Raw genomic sequence first — 20,971 nt, 5'->3', positions numbered from 1 at the left:
ATGACGTCTCGCTGGAAGATTACACTCGTACCAGCCATCTGGTGGTAATTGCCGTTAGTTTACTAGCCGCGCGCGCGCGCGACTCGCCAAAGCCCAATTATGCGATATTCGAGGCTGGAAGCACCGAATTAACGCGTCGATTGCCAGTTATAAACGCCGCTCGTAGCCCATGATTCCTCGTTTACGAGTTGATAACAGATATCGGCTGCTCCGAAATAGAATCGGATATTGACGCGTCAACTACCGAGATCGACGAGTATATACAATTTTGTAATTAGAAAAAAGAGCAAATTGATTCCTTTCTGCAATAATTTTAGAAGCAGTAATGGAGTAACTTTGTGAGAGGTTCGAAGCATATCGCATCGAGTGGTTAGACTCGACGTGTTAATTTTCCGGAACCGAAATCTCGCGACGACGAGATAAGACCGTGATATCGCTTTCACGATGATCCGAGACGAGTAATCGCGCGGACGTTGGTTCTAGAAGGGAACAAAGGGCGTCGTGTAGTTTCAGACGAGCGTATCGCGAGCTGGCGAGTCGGTGGGCAGGGTATGTTGACCGGTGCAGGTGCAATCGACGTTCAGGTTGACTGGTTTCTCTCCCGGTAGACCGTGGAAACTCGACGTGCCTCTCGAGAATCGACTCGGTGCCGGTGCTCGCTACGCGCGTACCCGCCGGCGTAACTTGAAATTACGATTTTTCGAGCCTCGTCGAGAGATAATGGGAAGCTTTGTATTCGAGGGAAGTTTCGCGCGAATTACGACGATCCGCTTCTATTTCGCTACGGGTGTTTTATGCAGGCCGGACGAGCTTCGAGGATATTGCACGCTGAATATAAATTGGCTCTCGTTTATGGGAACACCGTTACGTCTTTAGACCACGGCGACGACGCCGTCAAAAGTTTCAGCGCGATGGATCGCGTCCAAGAATCGTAATCGACGCGTTCTCGGAATTGGTTTACCGGGGTACTCGATCTTCGGAATTTCAAATATCGCCGTGACCTCGCATTCCTGGAAAATGTCGCTGGCTGTCGCGCGGAATCGAACATTCGTAGCCATGGGATCGTATAAAAGTGGAAAAGACGGTATTTCGAAGATGTCGGGGCAGTCTTTCGCCGTGGTCGTAAATGGATAAAATTAGAGTGCGGGTATTGGGAATACGAAAGGCGCGCGAGACTCTCGGGCGGCTGCACGACGAAAATAGCGTCGGCCAACTCCACGGCACATAAATTCGAAAGTGGCGCGCGGAAGCGGAGCTTTGTTTCTCGAGAGAGCAGTTTTAAACTTTCGCCAGCGAACCGCGAAGCGCCTCGAAACGCGCATTCGACGAATATTCCTCGGAGCAGTGCTCGACTCAAGGTCGAACGTATCAAGCCCTCCTCGACGGCACGTCCTTTGACTTTAAATTGGACGCACGTAACGAATTGAGATTTGCGTTTCCTCCGAGGACTCCTTCTATACTCTTATCGCGTATAGAGAGAAGAAAAAGTAATTAGAAAGTGGGAAGTATTTATTAGGTGTGCAAGTTGATTCTATGCCTTTCTACAGTAAATCCATCCTTAAAATTTTTGATTATCCGTATCTTCGTATATTCACATTCCTGTACCACTCGTAGGAAATAATTACGGCTACGCGTCTTTCGACTTTCACGAACAAATCTGAACGTTTTGCATCATGCCTCCCCTCTCTGATTTCGTCCATCGTTGAATATTCGCCGTTGACCCCGATGACACAGGTCGATAGCTCGAAACACTCGTAGACGATCGGCTCGCGGATTCGCTTGCGAATTCGAGGACGAACCAACGGCAGCCTAGGTATTCGCAAACTGGTTTCGCTCGCAATGTCGACAGCGTTGCGTAATGTCCGGCACAACACGAGCCCGATTCGTAATCCACGCTATTCGACGCGCGTCATTGCGCGCGTAATTAATTGGAATTCGTTTCGTTCCATCGGTGTGTACATCTCTTACGCTTTGCACACCTGTCGGAAACGTAACACGGACGATTCACTTTGGTCTCGTTTGCATTTCCTTTAAACTGTTTTTCTCTTCGGTGTTTGGCGGGTTAAAAACTATCGGGACTGGTCTTGTTTCCTTTCTATTTCTCCAAATTTCCTCGCGAGTGCCTGGATTCCGGCGAATGCAGAAGATGAAGCGCTCGTTTGACCTCGAAAGCGATTCATCACGAATTCGGCTCGGGTTTATTCGCCCGCAGAATAGATAGCCGCTTCGCCCACGTAGGTCCGGTCCGTTCAGCCTCCCGAAAGATACGTTTCCATGAATTTACGGTTCCCGTATTTATTCGAGCGTGGCACAACAGAGTTCGCTTGCTCGCGAAGGTTTCCAATCGACGGGGTGTACGCGCGCTGCCGTACTCTCGTAATCCTCTCGGAAAGAATCTCGATGGTAATCGATCGGAACGAGCTCTCTCGATCGACTCAACCCTGAACCGGAACACGGAGAAAACGCTCGATGGTCGAGTAGTCGAGTGAAACCGGGACTGGTTCAGTCCCGGGCACGCTTAATTAACCAGCCGCCTTTCGTTCTCGAGCCATCGAGTTATCAAGTTGACGCGGTAAAGCCTTTTTGTCGCGCGCATGGATTTATCGAATTTTCCAGACTCCCGTGCATAATCGGCTTTGCACGCGGACTGGCAAATACTCTTATCTGTAGAAAAGTTTCTAATAACGAATGAAAGGTGTGCAGCTTACTTCCTGTCTTAGCTTTCAGGACATTTTTTTTAGATAAGTTGTAGCGTCCACCAGGCTGATAGAACGTTGATACTCTAACGTCTCCGAGGTGTTTCTAAGTGGAGGAATTCCGGTTTTCGTCTCGTCAGGCTCGCAGACGATTTTCGCGATGGTTTTCGTCTTCATGTGAAGGGGGAGAACAGTGCCATAAACTGCCGGACCTATAATGGGCTCTGGGAAAACGTGACAATGCGGTTAATCGGGCGCCTGGCTCCGCCGTAAGGATCACCAGGAAAGGGGGTCCAGGGAACTCGGGGGACGGGATGAGTCGAGAGGGGGTGGGGTTCGAGGTAGGAAAAAATTTCGAGACGCCAGGCATTGCTCCGTTTGTTAGCGGGGTTGGCCTCAGGTAGAGAGAAATCACGAAAGTCTGCCGCATTCTATGGAAATGCACAAAGGCACGACTGGTCCTTTTGTTATCCCGAGGGTTTCTACCTGCCCTTCCCGGCCATGGCTCGCGAACAATGTAACGCTCTGTAGAAGAAAAAAAAATTGCCGGAGAGATAGAGAGATGGACGATCCAGGGGAGGGATGCATCGGGGTGGGATGCGTTCCTACGCGATGCACGCGCGTACTCGGAGGTCGTTCGAGGTCGAACGCGCTGGACCTCGAAGATGCACATGCCGAAGGGTAGCAGGGAACGTCCATTTTGTACGGTGTACACGGTACGTGTCAATAACAATTGGAACTGCAAAACAAAAGTTACAAAGTACATCTAAATCGAAATATTAAATCAGAACAAAATGTACTGGACCTCGAAGATGCACACGCCGAAGGGTAGCAGGGAATGTTCATTTTATACAGTGTACACGGTACGTGTCGATGAGAATTGGAACTGCAAAACAAAAGTTACAAAGTACATCTAAATCGAAATATTAAATCAGAACAAAATGTACACTTCCATCGTATGTCTCATTATTGTGGTGGATCTCCGGCAGGTTTAACTTGTGTTCAGGTTGAGAATCACTGAGCCGACCGAATGTCGCAGCCCCGAGACTGTTCGAAGTCTCGCGAATGACTTCTTTAGTTATATATCCGGCGGATCATTGCGGTCGACGGTTTTCTTTCTTGATTTTCTGCCCTCCCCTTTCTTCCCGGCCGTCCCGCTGGGTGCAGCGCTGAATCACAACCGCAAATATCCTTCTCCGGTAACTGGCTCTGCCAGTGGTGTTCGCCGAAAGAGAAGAGCGTTTCGTAGCCGTGCGAACGAACGAACGAGAGCCAACGGCGTAAAGAAGCGTCACAGGCTTTGCTATAGAACGACTCGACGAGTACGTATACTTTACACTCGCGCTGCACTCCAACCGAGGCCACGATCTAGGTCAACGAAGAGGTTTCTCTCGTTTCATCGCCATCTTACCGTCTTGCAGCGAATCTAGTTCCGCGGCTTCCTCGTCGCCACGTTAGAGCTGGTTTCGATGAATTTTTATGGAACTGCATCATTCAAAAATAGAAAAACCAAACGTATCTGTAGCGCACGTTAGCTTTGGCTTCGAATCGAAAGATTTAAGAAGAAGCTCCGTTTTGTTGGCGTCAGGGTGGCGTAACATCTTAAGCCGCGTTCCCACGCAATTGTTCGCTAGAATATCATCGCCGAGTCGGTCGATCCGGTCATTGCGACATGATTCGAGGGAACGAGAGAGCTCGAGTTCTATCGCCATCGATTCACCCAGCTAATTAACACAATTTCAGTTGACGCGGGAGCGTGATTCAGAGCCACGATAAACTCTCGTTTCGTAATTCGAAGCGTCGCAGAATCTCGCTGAATGCCAGCGTGCGCGTTATCTCGCGCTTCCGTATCGCGAGTCTTCTTTCGAGCATTGTCAAACCTTACGACTCGAGTCCGAAGGTCGCCGAGACTGTTGACGCACATTTTCTACATACGTACGCGTAATCTCGAGCACTCGACCGCTATCGCCACGCTGTTCATATTTTGCGTTATTGTTCCTCATCCTCGCGATGAAAAATGGCCATTGTCGGGGAGTATCGCGTGAACGTCTTATCTTATCGCTGTTACACGCACGTCGTTATCTGTGTCAGAGGCAACGGGTCGCTCGGATTTTATCTTGCCCGAATTCTGGAGAGTGTCATCGTACCGACTCGTGACTCGGACGCATCCGATCGCGATTAAGAACGTTCGCTTCTAGATTATCCTCTTTTTCCTAGTCGTTATAGAGTTATTGACACTGTTCCGCTGCGCAGCTCGAGCGTTCTCGATCCGCGATAGAGCGTTGCACGTCATCGATTCCGCGTTCGTTGAATTTATACGTTTTCAAAGTTGCCCAAGCAGTCGCGACATAAACGAAGCGTGACCCATCGGATAAACAAGTTCTGACAAATGTATTCGCGCGAGCTGATATTTTTCCTGTTTATTTTATGCGATATCCGTCGGCGATACTTATCTGAGCGAAGCATGTTTGTCGTCTCGGATACCTGTTTTGGATACGATTCTCGTACGGTCTTATCTAGACGCGAACAACATATCGTATATTCACGACAATTCGCGATTACGAAATTCCCTAATATACAAACGAAATTGGTGGCCTTCTTTCTTTATCAGCGATCCCTTATCGTTATTTATATTTCGATAAAATAATACTCTGCGATATCTTTATCAAACACAGATGAATCGATTTATCTAACGCGGAGACGAAAAAAATAGATAAGTTTCCCCCGATTCGACGGATTCAGACGGTCGTCGAATGTGAAATTCAAACGCCTAATCGCAAACTTCGAATACCTGAGACGGAAACTGAGACGCGTTTGAATCGCAGACAGCTGCTTCCGTCGCGACGAAACGCGTGCCATCCTCCTTTTTCGTCGGACGCGCGAGACCAACTGCTTTCCATTCGTTCCCAGAGATCGAAGTCTCCCGCATTCGAAATGCTTCCTATTGTATCGGAAACGCATTCGTTTTCCTCTCTTCGTAAATATTTCATCGTCTGTTTGGCCGATCTCCCTCGTTGAATTCCACTTCGAGACGGACTCGTGTTTCTTTCTCGATTTTATTTGTCTACAACGTGCACGTGGCAATCGATACGGTAAAGAGAGAGTTAAGTGACTGTTTAGGAAAAATAGAAGACGAAGGAATTGAAAAAAATTCATTAATTTTTGTGTTTCTTATAAGAGGATGCGATGTTTATTGGAATTAGATAACTGTCAGAGTTCTTCCTCCACTCGGAGAAGTAGACGGAAGCGAGCAGAAACTTTGTCGAAGTATCGCGGAACAGCGAAAAGTTGTTCGCGCTTCTTCCACAAGTTTTTCCTGAAAACTCACCGGGGCGAGAAAATTGAGTAGGAGCACTTGTTGCCTTTTACTCGCACATCCAACTGCATATGTACCATAGACACGATCGAGTTTCTTAACCCTTTCAGGTGTAGACACTCTTGGGAAATACACACGGTTTATGAGTGGGTTTTGTTCGATGAGATACAAAAGAATTTAATTATACAGCCACTTCCATAAATACAGTAAAGTCTCTTTAAATGCACAGGAACATGATTCGGGATCGGATATTTCGATGAGACTATGCTCATGCAACGATCGAACTTTTTCTATTATTACCGTTTTTGTTGCGAAACTGTTACCATCATATTCCTGACATTTTTCTGATTAAAACGAGACCAAACACGACGTAATTCGCATCATATTTACTACAATATTGTTAGCGAAATAATCCCGGCGTTGGTCTCCATTTTGCATATAGCTCCGTCCTCTTCTTCGCTGTCCTTCTCTCCACTCGAAGTTTGTTGGCAAAACATTAGAAGATACAGTATCGACTGGAGCCATGCAAAATCGGAGACCCAAAACATTGCACTCCAGGTTTTTATGTGTTTACACTTGACTCGAGTCGAGCGTCGAACGTAGAAAAGGACACGGACAGCGAAAGAGAAAGAGGTCCGAGAAAAAGGAAGCATTCGGCAGAAGCGTATCAATCGGTGAGGATCGAATTACACTGCTCGGTCGCCGTGCGTCAAAGGGGAACACCTCCACTTATCTAGTTTTTCTATATAGGGTGTCCGAAAAATGTTGGGGGTCCTTAAAAGGGGTGGTTCGGGAGGTGATTTGAAACAACTTTTTCCTTTGCAAAAATGTCGGATGGGTCTTCGTTAAGTAGATATTAATAAAAAAAAACCGACCAATCGGAACGCGCGGATACCGTTGGAGCGGCCGCGGTAGCGAAGGCTACGCGCTGAGCGACCGCGTCAATATCCTTCGATGCACGTCGAGTCACTTGTTCGCGTACAAGCGCGGCCGCCAGCGAGTAGCCTTCGCTACCGCGGCCGCTCCAACGGTATACACGCGCTCTGATTGGTCAGCGTTTTCCGTTAATATCTCCTCAACGAAGCCTCGGACAACAATTTCGCTAAGGAAAAAGTTGTTTCAAATCACCCCCTGAACCACCCTTTTCAAGGACCTCCAACATTTTTGGGACACCCTGTATAGGAGCTCTGCGATAAACTCGTAGTCCCTTACTGGAGAAATATAAAAACAGCAGTGTCAGATAAATATTCTGTCAGGAAATATCGTAACGTTTTAATTCGTGTTAGTTTCGGAGTAAAAATAGGATACATCGCGTCAGGCTAAGAGAAAAGATTCTGGTGAAACGATTTCCGTGCTAGCCCGACGAAACCGAGATCTATTCTCGATGCTGATACACGTATCCGTTGGGATAATTGCGAGTATATAGGCGCGCGTTCGTTAGGATCGGATTGCGCGGAATTCGAGGAAGAAGATGAAGGAGGAGGGACTTCTCTGTTGGCTTGGCTCCCAGCTGGCTTCTTGCGAATAAGCGGGGGCGAAATAATTTCGCGTTTGGAATATCGACGGTAGAGAAAGGGAGAAGAGGGACGCGCCGAATTCCGGCTACAAGTAGATTATTTTCGAAGCGAGTGTTTTGGCACTTTCGATATTCGGGTCAGTCGCTCTTTATCGCGGAGTGGTTGTTTGCACTAAACACGGCGCGACGATTAAACGGAAATCGAATCACCATCCGTTGTTTACTCGTGCGTGTTTCTTCGTGTGTAATATTTCTCTGAACATTTTCTAACGCTTTGGAGTATAGAATTTGTACATTTTGGAGTACGGGAAACCACGGAATTTCTCATGGAAAATTCAGTTTCGCGAAAAAGTGACGAGGTTTCTGTGAAAACTCAACCAGATATGGGTGACGTGGCAGTTAACGCTTCGAAAGAATTCCTAAGTCGAGTCGCGAGCACAGCAATTACCGCACGGTCGTTACACGAGCGTTGGAATTATCGCTCGGTTGCGTGGCTTGTGTGTCATCCTCCAGCTCCAGCGACGGTTTTAAATCACCGACCGCGTCAGAACGTTTAAAAGGAAGAAAAAGGGCGCTAGGAGCCAGATCGCAGATCCGGTCGCCTCGATTTCGCGATCCTTCGATCCTTCGTGCGTATCGCGCATTTATGCGTTTCCCACGTGATCGATAAAACTCAAAGCTCGATCTCGTTGAAAGTATATTCTTCATAAAGGGGCGGGCCCGTATTCGCATCTCTGTTTTAAAAAATTGTATAGAAACGAGGCGTCGGTCGAGTCCGAAACGATATTCACGCAAAAGGTCAGAGGCTGCGGGAGATACGCTCGAACTGCTCGATCAACCGAGCACGTTCAACAACCTGGTGACCTTCCTCGGCTATTCCGCGCGAATATATCTCGCTCTATTTTCGAGCCGCGCGCTTACGCAAGTGTCGTTACTTAGAGTCGTTAAACAAGCTCCGCGTTTCCGCGTGTCGAGTTTTTTCCTCGAAACAATTTCGTTTTAATAACCGTCGTTGGCGTAGATAAAAAACTGGTCGTACCACGAGACTGACACATATTTATCTATATAACACTTCAGCCTTGCGATCCGATCAAATCAAATTTATCAAGAAAGGAGCGCCTTTTGAAGGAGACTTTACGTCTTTGAATAGTTTCCTAGTAGCAGATGACTATAGACCGGCAGACCGTGTTTTTAAATTCTTGGTCTTCGTTCTATACCCAACGTTTGTGTAAACGCCTGGTATATCTTAGAATATTTAACTTGTTAGTTTTGACCCTTGCTACGACTTATCGGGCACGCTGTTGTTGGCACTCTCGCACGAGCCGCGCGTACTTAACCGAATAACAGACTTAAAGTTCAGCGATTAAAGCAACCGAGCTTTATTTCGACACTGACCCAGTCATCTACTCGATTATTTACTCTTTGCACTCCAAGTACTTCTTACATTCATCGACAAAACTTCCCATTGTACTCGAAGACAATACACCGCACTGTTGTGAGTCAGAGTTAGATCCCAGTTGTCCATGATTTCATGTTTCGGTTGTTCGCAGATAAATTCTAAAAATACGAGCGCGTTTGATCATTGTTTATCCATTTTTGGTATACCATTTTGGATCGATTCTGACAACAGTACGATCGTTTTTTTATACGTAATCGCGAATTAAGTTCGACGTCGCTCGAAGGTGACGGCGCGTCGCAGGATCCGCCGATTTCAAGAAATAATTGCTCCGGCGCGGAGCTGCGGGTTAAATGGCCCGTGCGGCCCACTGGGAAGCGACCAAAGCATTCTTTCTCGCTGGCGGAATATAATTAGACGCAGAAGGAGCAATGGAGCGGTAAATCACTCGACGCGAGCAAAGATCAACGCGGATCGAGGAACGCGACGCGTTGGGTTACCGAACTCTCGTAATCGGGAATCGCGATTGGTTTATTGGGCGAAGGAACGAGTCGTTTTTTAAAGCGTATGCATTAGGAGCAAATGATCACGGTGAAATTGGAGCTGAATTGGTATCTATTGGTTCGCGATATCAATTTAAATTCCGAAAATAAAATACTCGAATTTCAGCTGTAATTTGTATCCATCACGCGATTAACACGTTCACTGCCAGACTAATACTCTTGAACATTTTTACTGCGATTTAATTTTGTTTACAGACTTTTGGAAACTGCGTAATAAAACATTTATTTTGGTACTTAGTTCTGTAACTTCATCAAAATTCAAGTATTTCATTTAAATTCATTTCCTATGACACTTAACTTTCAGAATTAATAGTTTTCGTTTTTCGGTGAAAAGCACTGTCACCCATGTATGGGTGACGTGGCGGTCAACGTGTTAAAACGAAACGCGAGTAAATAGTACGTACTCGACGGAGGTAAATAATATGTACTCGAAAGTGGGCCACGAGCCAGAAAAGGTTGAGAAACGTTGGTCGAAGACTAAGTCTCTTCTTTTGTCTCTCGACTCGGTGCATTCGTAAATAGAGTTTTCGCTGGACTTTCGCTGGACTGCAGCTCCTTATCTCGCTCCCTCTGCCCCTCGTGATTTCCGTAAACATATACATACTTGGCGATAGGCCAACGCGGAATGGAATACATTATTCGTGAAATTGCGAATGGCGGGCATTTATCAGCCGACCGTGACGCGCTAGTCGCACGCAACCCTCGTGCTCGAATAATAGATGACGAGTCGGACGTGCGGCTATTTATTCGCGATATTTACTCGAATAACTTGCCGTCAATTACGATGAAAGAGGACAGAGAACATTTACACTGGCTTGACGTAGTTTATCGTTAATCAATCAAGTACAGAACTTCGTGGAACTTCGTAGACGAGACAGCGGTTCTAGCGTTCCGAACAGATGACTTTTCTTCTTGCTCGAGTTCATCGACCCGGAATATCCCTCGAAAAGGGTTGAAACGGAGGCATATGTTGCTCAGGGCGTCCCCAAACTGAATTTCTTTCGCTCTCCGGCTTCCTCCGTCAACCCCCACGATTTCCAGGGCGCGGATGTTGGAAACCCACCCTCATCCCCTCGGAACCCCCGTCATTATTCGATTTTACGTCGTTTCCAGTCTCCATTCAAGCCCCGGGACCGAGCTTCCCTATGAAATCACCCTCCCTCGATCGATCAACCGTATCAACCCTTGGAAGCCACCCTCGCGCAACCGTTCGACCTTTTATGCCGCGTTTCGTCGGATTTATTGATCGTCCTCCGGCTTTCGCTGATATATCCATGTCGAGCACGAAGCTGCCCCTCCCTCTGTGCCATTATTCGCCATTCCCCATTCCCCGTTCGGAATGGCATTTATACGCGGGGAAAACACTCGTTTCGGCCCCATTCTGTCGCGAGCGTTCTTGTAGCATGCTGCAGAAGGGTTTAATTTTTAATACAGTTTCAACCATCCCTTGGCAATGTTTCTTCAGAAATCGGCGTGATGGATCACGGAATTTTTAGTGTCTATATATCTTTACATCCAACGAGAAGTGATAACTCGTTCGAATACAATTTTTACGTCCACCAAACCATTCTGTCGCGAGCGTTCTTGTAGCATGCTGCAGACGGGGTTTAATTTTTAATACAGTTTCAACCATCCCTTGGCAATGTTTCTTCAGAAATCGGCGTGATGGATCACGAAATTTTTAGTGTCTATATATCTTTACATTCAACGAAAAGTAACTCATCCAACGATAACTCGTTCAAATACAATTTTTACGTTGTCCACCAAAGGCGCCGTTTCTCTTAAACGAATAAGTAAATAAATAGAGTAGGTCGAAAACCCACTCGAGGTCGAAAGCAAGCAGCAAAACCGTTCCGAGGTAGGAACGTGTTAGAGAGTACGGGGGAAGACCGACAAGCGAAGATTTAACATCGCGAGGAACGCGTTGCGAGATTAACAGAGCCGTGATTTACAGGTCGCGAAATATCCAGTCGGAGCCGGGAGTCTCGTTTTCCCAGGCTCTCGAGCCAAACGAGCATTCCCCTGTTCAACCGTTGGCGAAAATAGAGCGACGCTAGTAAGACATTTTGGCACGTTCGCTCCCACTGGGACCAATTTTACAAGCGTCGGCCACTCGTCAAAGCTTAAGCGGATCCCACCGCGTATTCCGGGTACACCGACACTGCCAACAACGAACCCGTACGCGTTCCCTCTCCGCCAGACGTTTTTCCACGCCTCCGATATTGTACCGAGAATGTTTAAACTCGAGTTTCATCTCTAAACATAGCCCACAGACGGGCAATTATAGATGCATCAACGTTTACGCCGTTCGTAAATAATCGGCGTCGCGCCAACCTTACCTGCAGTCAATGTTCCGATAAGATTTTTTGATATATCTGACGAGAGAAAGGCACTCCATTAGGGCAACATAATGTGTTGTCACACGAAAATCGATTGGTTTAGAATTTGGTTAAAAACATACGAAAATATAATATTTAAAATTGCACGGAAAGTTGTAGAATTGTATTTATTATAGTTACAATAATTATATACTCTATCGTTCATAAAAACTGCATTTTTTCCAATAACATAAGTAAGAGAGAATATTAAATATATTTAACCCAGTCCTAAAAGTGCTAAAAGCGCACAAAGTTTGAAGAAAATCCGTGATCCAAACATCGCGGCCTCTTGTGAAAATCGCGACTGAAAAATGCCTTGGCTGAGAAAGGAAGGTGGATATTTACGCGAGGACGGAGTATAGTTGAATTCAATCATGTGGTATCTCAAGGGAAGGCAAGGTCACTCGAAGAAGACTCATTCGTTTATTCGATTATACATCATTGTTTGCCTTGCAGACCTCTTTTATCCAGTTTCGCGATAATTTGCATGAATGCAAGGGACTAAGCTCGGGTTGAAAAATATTGACTTGATAATCTGATCGTACCAAGAAAATTAAACTCTCCGTATTCCTGCAGTTGTTTGTTTGGTCTTATGTATTAATAAGGCGAGATTAGATAGCCCCGGAGCGTTTAGTATATTTACAGCGATATATATATATATATATATTCGTGCACGATGATCACGGAACGAGAAGCGATAGCGGGTCGAGTCAACAGGTTAATCCCTCGCGACATTAGCGGGACGAGTCTCAATTACGTTCCCGCGATAAAACGCCGACTCAGCCTAACCCAGTAGTCACGCGTTCCCCCCACGAGCGCAGAAACTAAATCCGATTCGTATTATTAACGACGGTCTATCGCTGGTGCGCCCGGTCTCTCCCATTGCGTCTGGATATATTAATGGCTTCCGAGTATACGCGGCAGCGGTTAAAGCCTGGCTTTTGCAAGGTTAGTGACATTTACAGAGCCGCACATGGGTGACTCGATTTGCGTCGCGACGCCATTTATTCGGTTTCCGTTGGACCTACCCGTTCGAACGCAACGCTGCAATTTTTTGCCAATTTCGTGTGTTTTAATTCGGACGATGTTTATCTTCCCACGCGTTATTTTTCTACGCGTTGAATAGAAATATAATAGAGAAGGCGTTAGGACGCGATGATCGAGGCAAATTAAGTCGCGTGTAATTACGTTGATATCTCTTGTCGGTGCTTCCACGACGCGTTAGAGGACGTCTGTGGTCTATTAAAGGTAATACAAGAAAATAAAGAAAGAAAGGAATTAGAGAGTGGTATGAACGAACGATTACGATCTCGTAATTGCGAGCATGGGAGGAGTCTCACCCGGTATACATACCCGTTACGTCGAAGCTTGTATATACCTGGACGACGTCCGTGTGCCCAGCCTACCTGTCCGAATGATACATTGGACGTTGCATAGGTGTGCATTATCCGTGAGACGAGCTCTCGACCGGAGCACGTGTGCGCCACGAAAACTCGTTTCATCTTTGTTTCGACCTTTTTCTCTCCCCTCTACGAACCTCCTCCTTTTATACGGGCGTCGAGTCCGTGTGCGGGTTTCTGTCTGCGGCGAAATTACGTCACGCAGAAATCATGGTAATCGCGCCGGTGGGTGCAGAAAGCGTAAGAATGCAAGTGCTAATTTGCCCAGCGATACACATAAAGCCAACGCATCGGCCGTGTCGTTGTAAAAAAAAAAATAAGAAAAAGAAAAGGGTTATTTCCAAGCGCGCCTCGAGTTGTTTAGCGTTTGGAACGTTTAATTTTAGTAAGTGCGATTCTAATTACCTCAGGGACATAAACATGAAATTCTATAATGAAATCGTGGATGTATCTTGATTAGTGTTTCATCAATTTTAGTTCATATTGATTTAATGTTAAAAGAGGAGTAAAGAAGACCTGCGTACATTTTTGTTTAATTCGGCCTTGGTTCGTAGTATCGTCACCTGAACGAAGACTTGACACGTTGGTTGGCAGACTCGTACAAATTTCTACAGAGTTAAGATGTTGTCTCGAGGTTATCGAAGATCAGATAGCTTAACACTTGTCCTAGTATTTAATTTAATTTAATCCCACCACAGCTTTGAAATTAATTTTTTTAGTTCCTTGACGAGCAGTTCTGTCACCTATTTCTAAGTGACGTGGCAACCAACAACTCTAAACCGTTAGAAAAATACATAGAACATCGATATACAATATTCCTCTACGCTGATTGTATCGAACAATGACCCCCGATAATGATTCAGCGCGGTCTTTGCTACCGGTCGATCGGTTCAGCGATGGAAAGGTTAATGACGATTTTTCGCGCTGGTTTCGATATTCGCTGTAAACCCGATTGCGAAATTGCGCGTGAGAAGGTAATCGAACGCAGAAGCGCGGCTCGTTTGAATAGGCGGCGAATAAAATGCAACGTATGCGGGTAGCGATCCAGTAACCTTTGCCAAGCTGGTTTTCCACTCCAATTACGCCATAACGCAAAGGCGTGACACGTCATTCGACGAAGAAATCCTTCGAGGCACGAACGTGCCTCTTTAAAGGACACCGGTGACTCGTTTTTCGAGCAGTCATTGTATCGACGCGCAAATCGGAAGGTGATCGAGATCGTTATTCCAGGAATTCTAATTACTATCGCGTTCTCACTCGCGTAATTTTAATGTCATTTTAATTTCAATTTACGTTCAGCCTTGGCTCGCTATCGCACGCTTACAGGCTTAATCGACCGGCTCTCGTGGGATTCGTTTATTTTTCTCGTCGATCTCGCCCTCGGGGGCAGTAGCTATGCTTGATCGTAGCTACAGTGCGGGTTTAGCAATCCCGAGGCACCCGAGGTATAAAAGGGGGCCAGTGGTTTCGTACAAACCACTGAAGAGAAGTATTAGGTTGTTCTCAAAGCTTCTTTCGTTTTATTAACACGTTCACTGCCAGACTGATACTCTTGAACATTTCTACTGCGATTTAATTTTATTTACAGACTTTTGGAAACTGCGTAAAGAAACATTTATTTTGGTATTTAGTTTTGTAACTTTATCAAAATTCAAGTATTTCATTTAAATTCATTTTCTATGACACTTAACTTTCGGAATTAATCGTTTTCGTTTTTCGGTGAAAAGCACTGTCACTTATATATGGGTGACGTGGCGATCAACGTGTTTATAAGTAGACCGCGGATCTTTACGGATTAGTAGGAAATTTGAATGTGCAAGAAACTACAAAATGCAAACGATATGGAAGAATATAAAAAAGATTGGAAGTAAAGTTCATGTCATATTAAAAGATGCAGAATAAAATAAATTTCCATTTAGATTCAATTCTTGTAAGCACGAAGATTTTATTTTGCATAAAGATCTGCAGTCTATTAACAAGTAATACATACGCAATATTTTATGTTACGTTATTGATTTATGCACGATTCATTTACCCCCGTCAGAGCTCTTTCACACGACGATACGCGTATGCAGGATACCGATGGTACACATAATGTTATGGAAGCGTTCAGACGGCGATTCTCGCGAGATACAGTATCGCGATACTGATTTTCGGTATCCGCGGTTGGTCGGCTGCCGGCAACTTTTTCTGCGTCAGGACGGCCGACGAAACATTGAAATAAATGCGAGCATTCGCACGACGCTGCGCAGTATCGTCGAATTCGTTCACCTTCCTCATAAACAAATTTTAGACACCCGATGATAATTGAAGAATTTACATGGATCGTTACAAAGTTCTTCGAGTAAAATATGAAAAGCTCCCTTTTCTTCTCTTGTATTATTAATGGGATGAACCCAATATTTTCTCTTAACGTTTCTCCTTTTAGTAGCTTTTTTATGTAGAAACCAAATGGATAAAGCTTCAATCTCATCCATTATTTCAGAAAAGTTCTCACTAACTCAGAACGCGTGTTTTTCAAACGGGAGGATACGTTTAACTGGAAAACAAATGATCGACACCGAGCTACGAAATTAGTTGGATACAGTATCGCATAAGTATCTTGCTAGCAGATACGTGTCGTATACGCGAATCGTCGTGTGAAAGAGCTCTTACAACATCGGTATCTAAGAAATTATATTGTCTCACTAAAGAAACTTTTGGGACAACCTAATACGTAAACAAAGTAATACAAAGAACGAAATTCTGTCGATTCACGAGACTTTGTTATACGTCTTCAACGCTCATAATCGAATCGTAGTCCGAACGACAATCGTTCCTGCCAGAAAGAGCCGAGTGGCATAAAATGAAAGCAAAAATGGACGCGCAGGCGTTTCTGGCCGTCAGGGCAGAGAAAATGTAGTGGCTCCCCGCAGCGTGCAGCTCGAGCAAAGTCGAAGGGAAGAAAAAGAAGCAAAGGAAGGTAGACGGACAGGTGTCTGGCAGCCATCTTGACCATCTTGCGCGCGTTCAGAATGTCAGGCCCTGACTTAAGGTCGAATAAACGACGAAAGCGGTATTCAGCGCATCCTACAAAATTCATGAGCCGTTAAATTCGAACATCCGCTATAATCGGTCTGCTCGCTTCTGCTCCGATCTCTCCCCTACACGATATTCTTCGTTATCTAAAATTAGACTAATCTAAAATTCTCAAAATATGTTTCTATCTTGTCGTACCCTCTCAACGTGAATGTTCGTTCGATTGACAAGGAAACCACGAACGACGCAACAGAAATTTCTGTGTACAATTCTCGCATTTGCTCCAAAAAAATTGAAACAGCCCGTTTCCAATAATAAGTGTTTCCAACGCGAATTTATGCCAGCTTAGTCGGCGCGTCGCACGCCCGGGTCGCGAATTGTAAACAGTCGCGATCAATGGCCCCTCCTGGAAATTCGTGTCCTAGCCTGTTTTCCGAGACAACGCGCGATAATTGTCGCGTCTCGCCTTCGGCCGCGCGTGCGTAACGTGTTTGGTAAATATTACATGAAAATAAATTTCTCGTTACACGAGGAGAGGGAAAGTGGCGCTCGAAGGTCGAGACACGAACACGCGAGTAGACCGAGCGAGAGACTACTCCTCGTGCGACGCGTTTATAGGATTCTCCGTTGAATTATCGCCGACAACGTTTTCGTATAATCGTGACTATAATCGTGACTATAATCGTGACTATAATCGTGATCAGCCATCGGGGAACGTGGAAGCCTAATCGATGGGTACCTAATCCGTGGATACCTAATCGTGGTAGACGATAGTCGCGTTGTGTTTACGAGCGGTTCGAGCTCGGGAGTGCTCGATTTCGAAACGAAATTTTGGTCGATTGTGGTGTTTTCAGTGGTGTTGGTGTTATAAAAGAAATCCTTCGAGCTATTTGAAGCATGCGAGCCGTTTAAAGTGTTCCGTAATAGCCGTTCGCAAACGTGGCCCGTCGTGAATTGGAAACGCTCGCGAACAAAAGGCGATTGTGCATAGGACGTGAAACTCGGAGAAACGTTTCTCGGAATCTCGGTTTAACGGTGTTCTCGAGGACGTTGTTCGTTTCACTTTTTACAAGGGAATCGTTGTGCGAATTTCGGGAGATATCCGAGGAACGGAAGTTGGTCCAGAGGGCGCTCCGAACGCAGGAAACTCGAGACTCGGAGCACGTTGCATAACGTAAACGCGTCGAATTCGTCGAATCTAAATCCGATCAAATTTTTCGCTGCGACATGATCGAACCGGTGAGTCGATTACGATTATCCCGATTAGTTTTTGCGATCGATTGCCGATAGTGCGCGCGCAGCCAGCCTCGAGCGAGCAAAACAAAGGAGGCCGCGAGGCAAGGATGCGTAAGGCCTTTTTTGGTGATATTCGCTGTATGTTGCTCGGGCGAACTGGTCTTCTGGTCAGGCCAGTTCCGAGCGACCGGATTTTTCAAAGGTTGCCCGCGGCCCGAACCTGTCCTGTTCCCATACCGGACTGGTTTATCGGCTGACGCTGCCTCTCTTCTTCTGGCTGCTCGATTTCTGAGCAACGGCGACGGAAAAAAGAGACACCAGCACCAGCAGACGGAATTCCTGTCCTGTCGGCCTTCGGCCATCTCCAGGCTGCCGATTAACCTCCTCTCCGAAATGAGTAATTTCTCCATCGCAATTCGATCTCTAATTAAATTCACGAAATTATTCTATCACGAATAGCTGTGTCGCGTTTCTAAATGTTTATGTGTGCTTTGACACGTACCGTTGCACCGTCCCATGACGAGAATCAAAAATAACATGTCAAATAATATCTTTTCCAACGAATGTAACTTCAGCGTCGTGACACGCGTTCGATTTTAGTCGCGGTGTTCACGGTTAGAGTAGCAAACGGCGGCGTCCCGAGGAGCGCACGAAACTTTGCTCATAAAATTAAAAGTTGGCCGAACGAGTGAATTCAACTCTGAAAAGCTCGGGCCCCGAGCTGGTAACGCGAGACTTGCGAAGCGAGGAAAGTTCTTGCTCTTGATTAATGCACAACGGCTGTAGGACATTCTTTCGCGGCCTCCTTCCACCAGGAATCCAGAAGCTCGGGAAAAAATTAATCTCTGGAAATTGTTTTTCATCGGGTAGAAGTAGCGAATAGATTTATTTCTTGAAAATATAGCTAGATCATCAATTTCTTTACCTAATAATACTATCACTCTTTTCATTCTGCATTTATCAATGGAATCGATACCTAATACGTCCTCGGCTTCGAAGCAATAACGCAATTTCATCGAATCGATCGCGTCCAACCCAATTCCGAGTTCCCTTTGAACGTACAAAAACGTTTCTATCTATCGTATCTTTGCCGAGAATACTGGTCTCCTCGTGCAGGAAGTATGGCAAAGGCGAATAGGATAATGCTTTCACCGAATAATCCCCGACTCGGGCCAAGAGGTATCATTTGCGGAATAGATTGCGAAACACGAGGTCGATTTATGCCGAGTCGAGTAATCGAACGAGTCAGCCTCCTTTCAGAGACGCGCATCGCTCGGATGCAGAAACTGGTTCTTCCGGTACACGTCGTAGCGTAATAATAAGCTCTGCTCGTTCTCGGAATGGGTACGTCTCCCCTCGCTCCCGTGATCCCATGGAAGACGTTTCTCTTGCAGTCTCCGATGCGTTCACATTAGCCGCGACAAGTATCGGTACAGAGATTAATGTCAAGGAAAAGTATCGCTTGAAAAATATTACGTAAGCAAAGCTAAAGTTACCTTACGTTCACGTAAAAGTTGCAGGTAACCGTTATCTATTTAAAGTTTATTATTAAGCAAAAATAAATCTAGAGTTGAGGGGCACTGGGTTTATCACAAAGGAGTTTTATTTCTGCTGCCTTCGTCAATGGACTATTTTTCTTTTAGGATTTACGAGCTAGACTTCTTATGCGTTTTCGAATAGCTTGCACTTTAGAGATTTTTTACACATCGATTAAAAAACGTTGTAACCCTTTCCGTTACACTTTTAGCTACCTTTGCTTGCAACATTCGTGAATTTTGATTACAGAACTCGGTACAGTATCTCCTAGCTTTATGCGCACTGTCTTTTCTTTCTAGGAATAAGTGATGCTGACGTTTTGTTACTTGATATCTGTTTACATATGATACGGCCCGAAAAATCAATCCCATAATCCTTCGTACTCTTTGCACGGGCGATAATATCGACCAAAAGTTCCATTTATCTTCCACTTTCGCCTGCGAATAACGCGTGCAACCCGAAAGGACCATTTGTCGCAATGCTCGCCGTTTCGTTTCCCCGTTTACTTGTAAAACTTGTTTTCTTTTTTTCCCCCCTTTTCCATACTGCTCTTGTTATTCCAGCGCGAAAAGTGCACGGCGGACGCGCGTGAAATTCGCTCGCAAATACGCGCGCGTTTATCGCGCGGATTCAACGCGTGCATTGTAAAGTCCGCCGACCGAGAATCGAGATAAACACGCGCGTTGCGCACGTAACAGTATAAATAACTTGCGCAAGCATTAATGAATGCTTATCCGGCCGACTCCGTTAAAAAGTCACGATATGTGCGCCAGCTACTGCCGGCGTTATTATCGCGGCTCTTTTCGCACGCACACACGCTCGTCCCACGAGTTTACATAAACAGTCGTACGTGGTGTAATCGAACGAGGGGGTTTTATAAAAGAACGAAACGAGACAAATTTGTTTGTAGACTCGCGATAACATTTTCGAGGACGAGTATTTATAAATCGAATGCGGCACATTTTTTCCTGTTTCAAATTTCTGGTATCGTTGCTACGTTTCTTACTGTATCTTTTTTACTCTCTTTTTTTCTCTCTCTCTCTTTTTTACTCTATTTTGAAGCAAACAACGATCTCGTTTTGGTAACAGTGCTTGTATTGTTCACTGTTTGAATAAAATTATGTCCATCTTCGTCGAGAACGCCGGAATTCCAGCGCGCCAAGATCGCGAACACAATAAGAAGCGTTGAACGCGGCGGAAACCGCGTGTAACGTTGCCGGGTTTGAAGCGTTCGGGCGAATAGCAGCTAGGAGGAAAGAGGGAACCAGATTCGCAGGAACTTGACGATAATTATAGCGTCGGGAGTACTAGTACTTGAACGGTCTCGTTATATTCGAGATATCGGAGCCACTTCCTCGCCTACGCTCTTCTTCGCAGCTGATGGGAACTCCGATTCACTGTGGAGAGGACTCGGTCGAAGCGGTTGCGATAAATCGATAACAGCCACGGATGCGGAGCAGCGAAAAACCGCTCGTTTTTCTAATCTCTCGAACGCCAAGTATTTCTCGCATTGCATTTACTCGGCTTTAAAAGTACTATACGGGGTTGAAAAATGTCTCTACAGAAGAGGCTAAGCTCCCAACTAGTGATAGGCAAAATCCTAGGTTTCGAATAAATCTAAAGTTTGCTGATACGTTTGTCTCGTTTCCTCCTTTGAACATTTCCCAGAGAAAGAAACGAGACTTCAGATTTATTCGAAACCTAGAGTTTTGCTCATCTCTGCTCCCAATCCCAAAACGTGTGATATTCTGCTTTCTATTTAACTTCGTCTCCCAAAACCGAACCATTTGATGTTCCATATTTTGATAACAAGAATATCCATTTTTCTGGAATGCGCCTAAGCTGCCACGCATACCGCGTGGTAGAAGAGAAATGGTCAAGCCCCCTTCGGTCGTGGACTAAACTCCCTCGAACGA

The 20,971-nt window shown here is 45.6% G+C and overlaps 1 protein-coding gene across 4 annotated transcripts in view; it reads left to right on the top strand.

Moving 5' to 3' along the window:
• Positions 1-20,971, top strand: part of LOC128893058 (probable JmjC domain-containing histone demethylation protein 2C) — a 258,691-nt gene that overhangs the window by 207,534 nt on the left and 30,186 nt on the right. The gene's annotated exons all lie outside the window — the stretch shown is intronic.

Source organism: Hylaeus anthracinus, unplaced genomic scaffold, assembly GCF_026225885.1.
Source record: "Hylaeus anthracinus isolate JK02 unplaced genomic scaffold, UHH_iyHylAnth1.0_haploid 2, whole genome shotgun sequence".
In the NCBI taxonomy this organism is placed as follows: Eukaryota; Metazoa; Arthropoda; class Insecta; order Hymenoptera; family Colletidae; genus Hylaeus; species Hylaeus anthracinus.
Note: the sequence above shows the minus strand (reverse complement) of the source record. Positions and strands in the feature narration are given on the sequence as shown.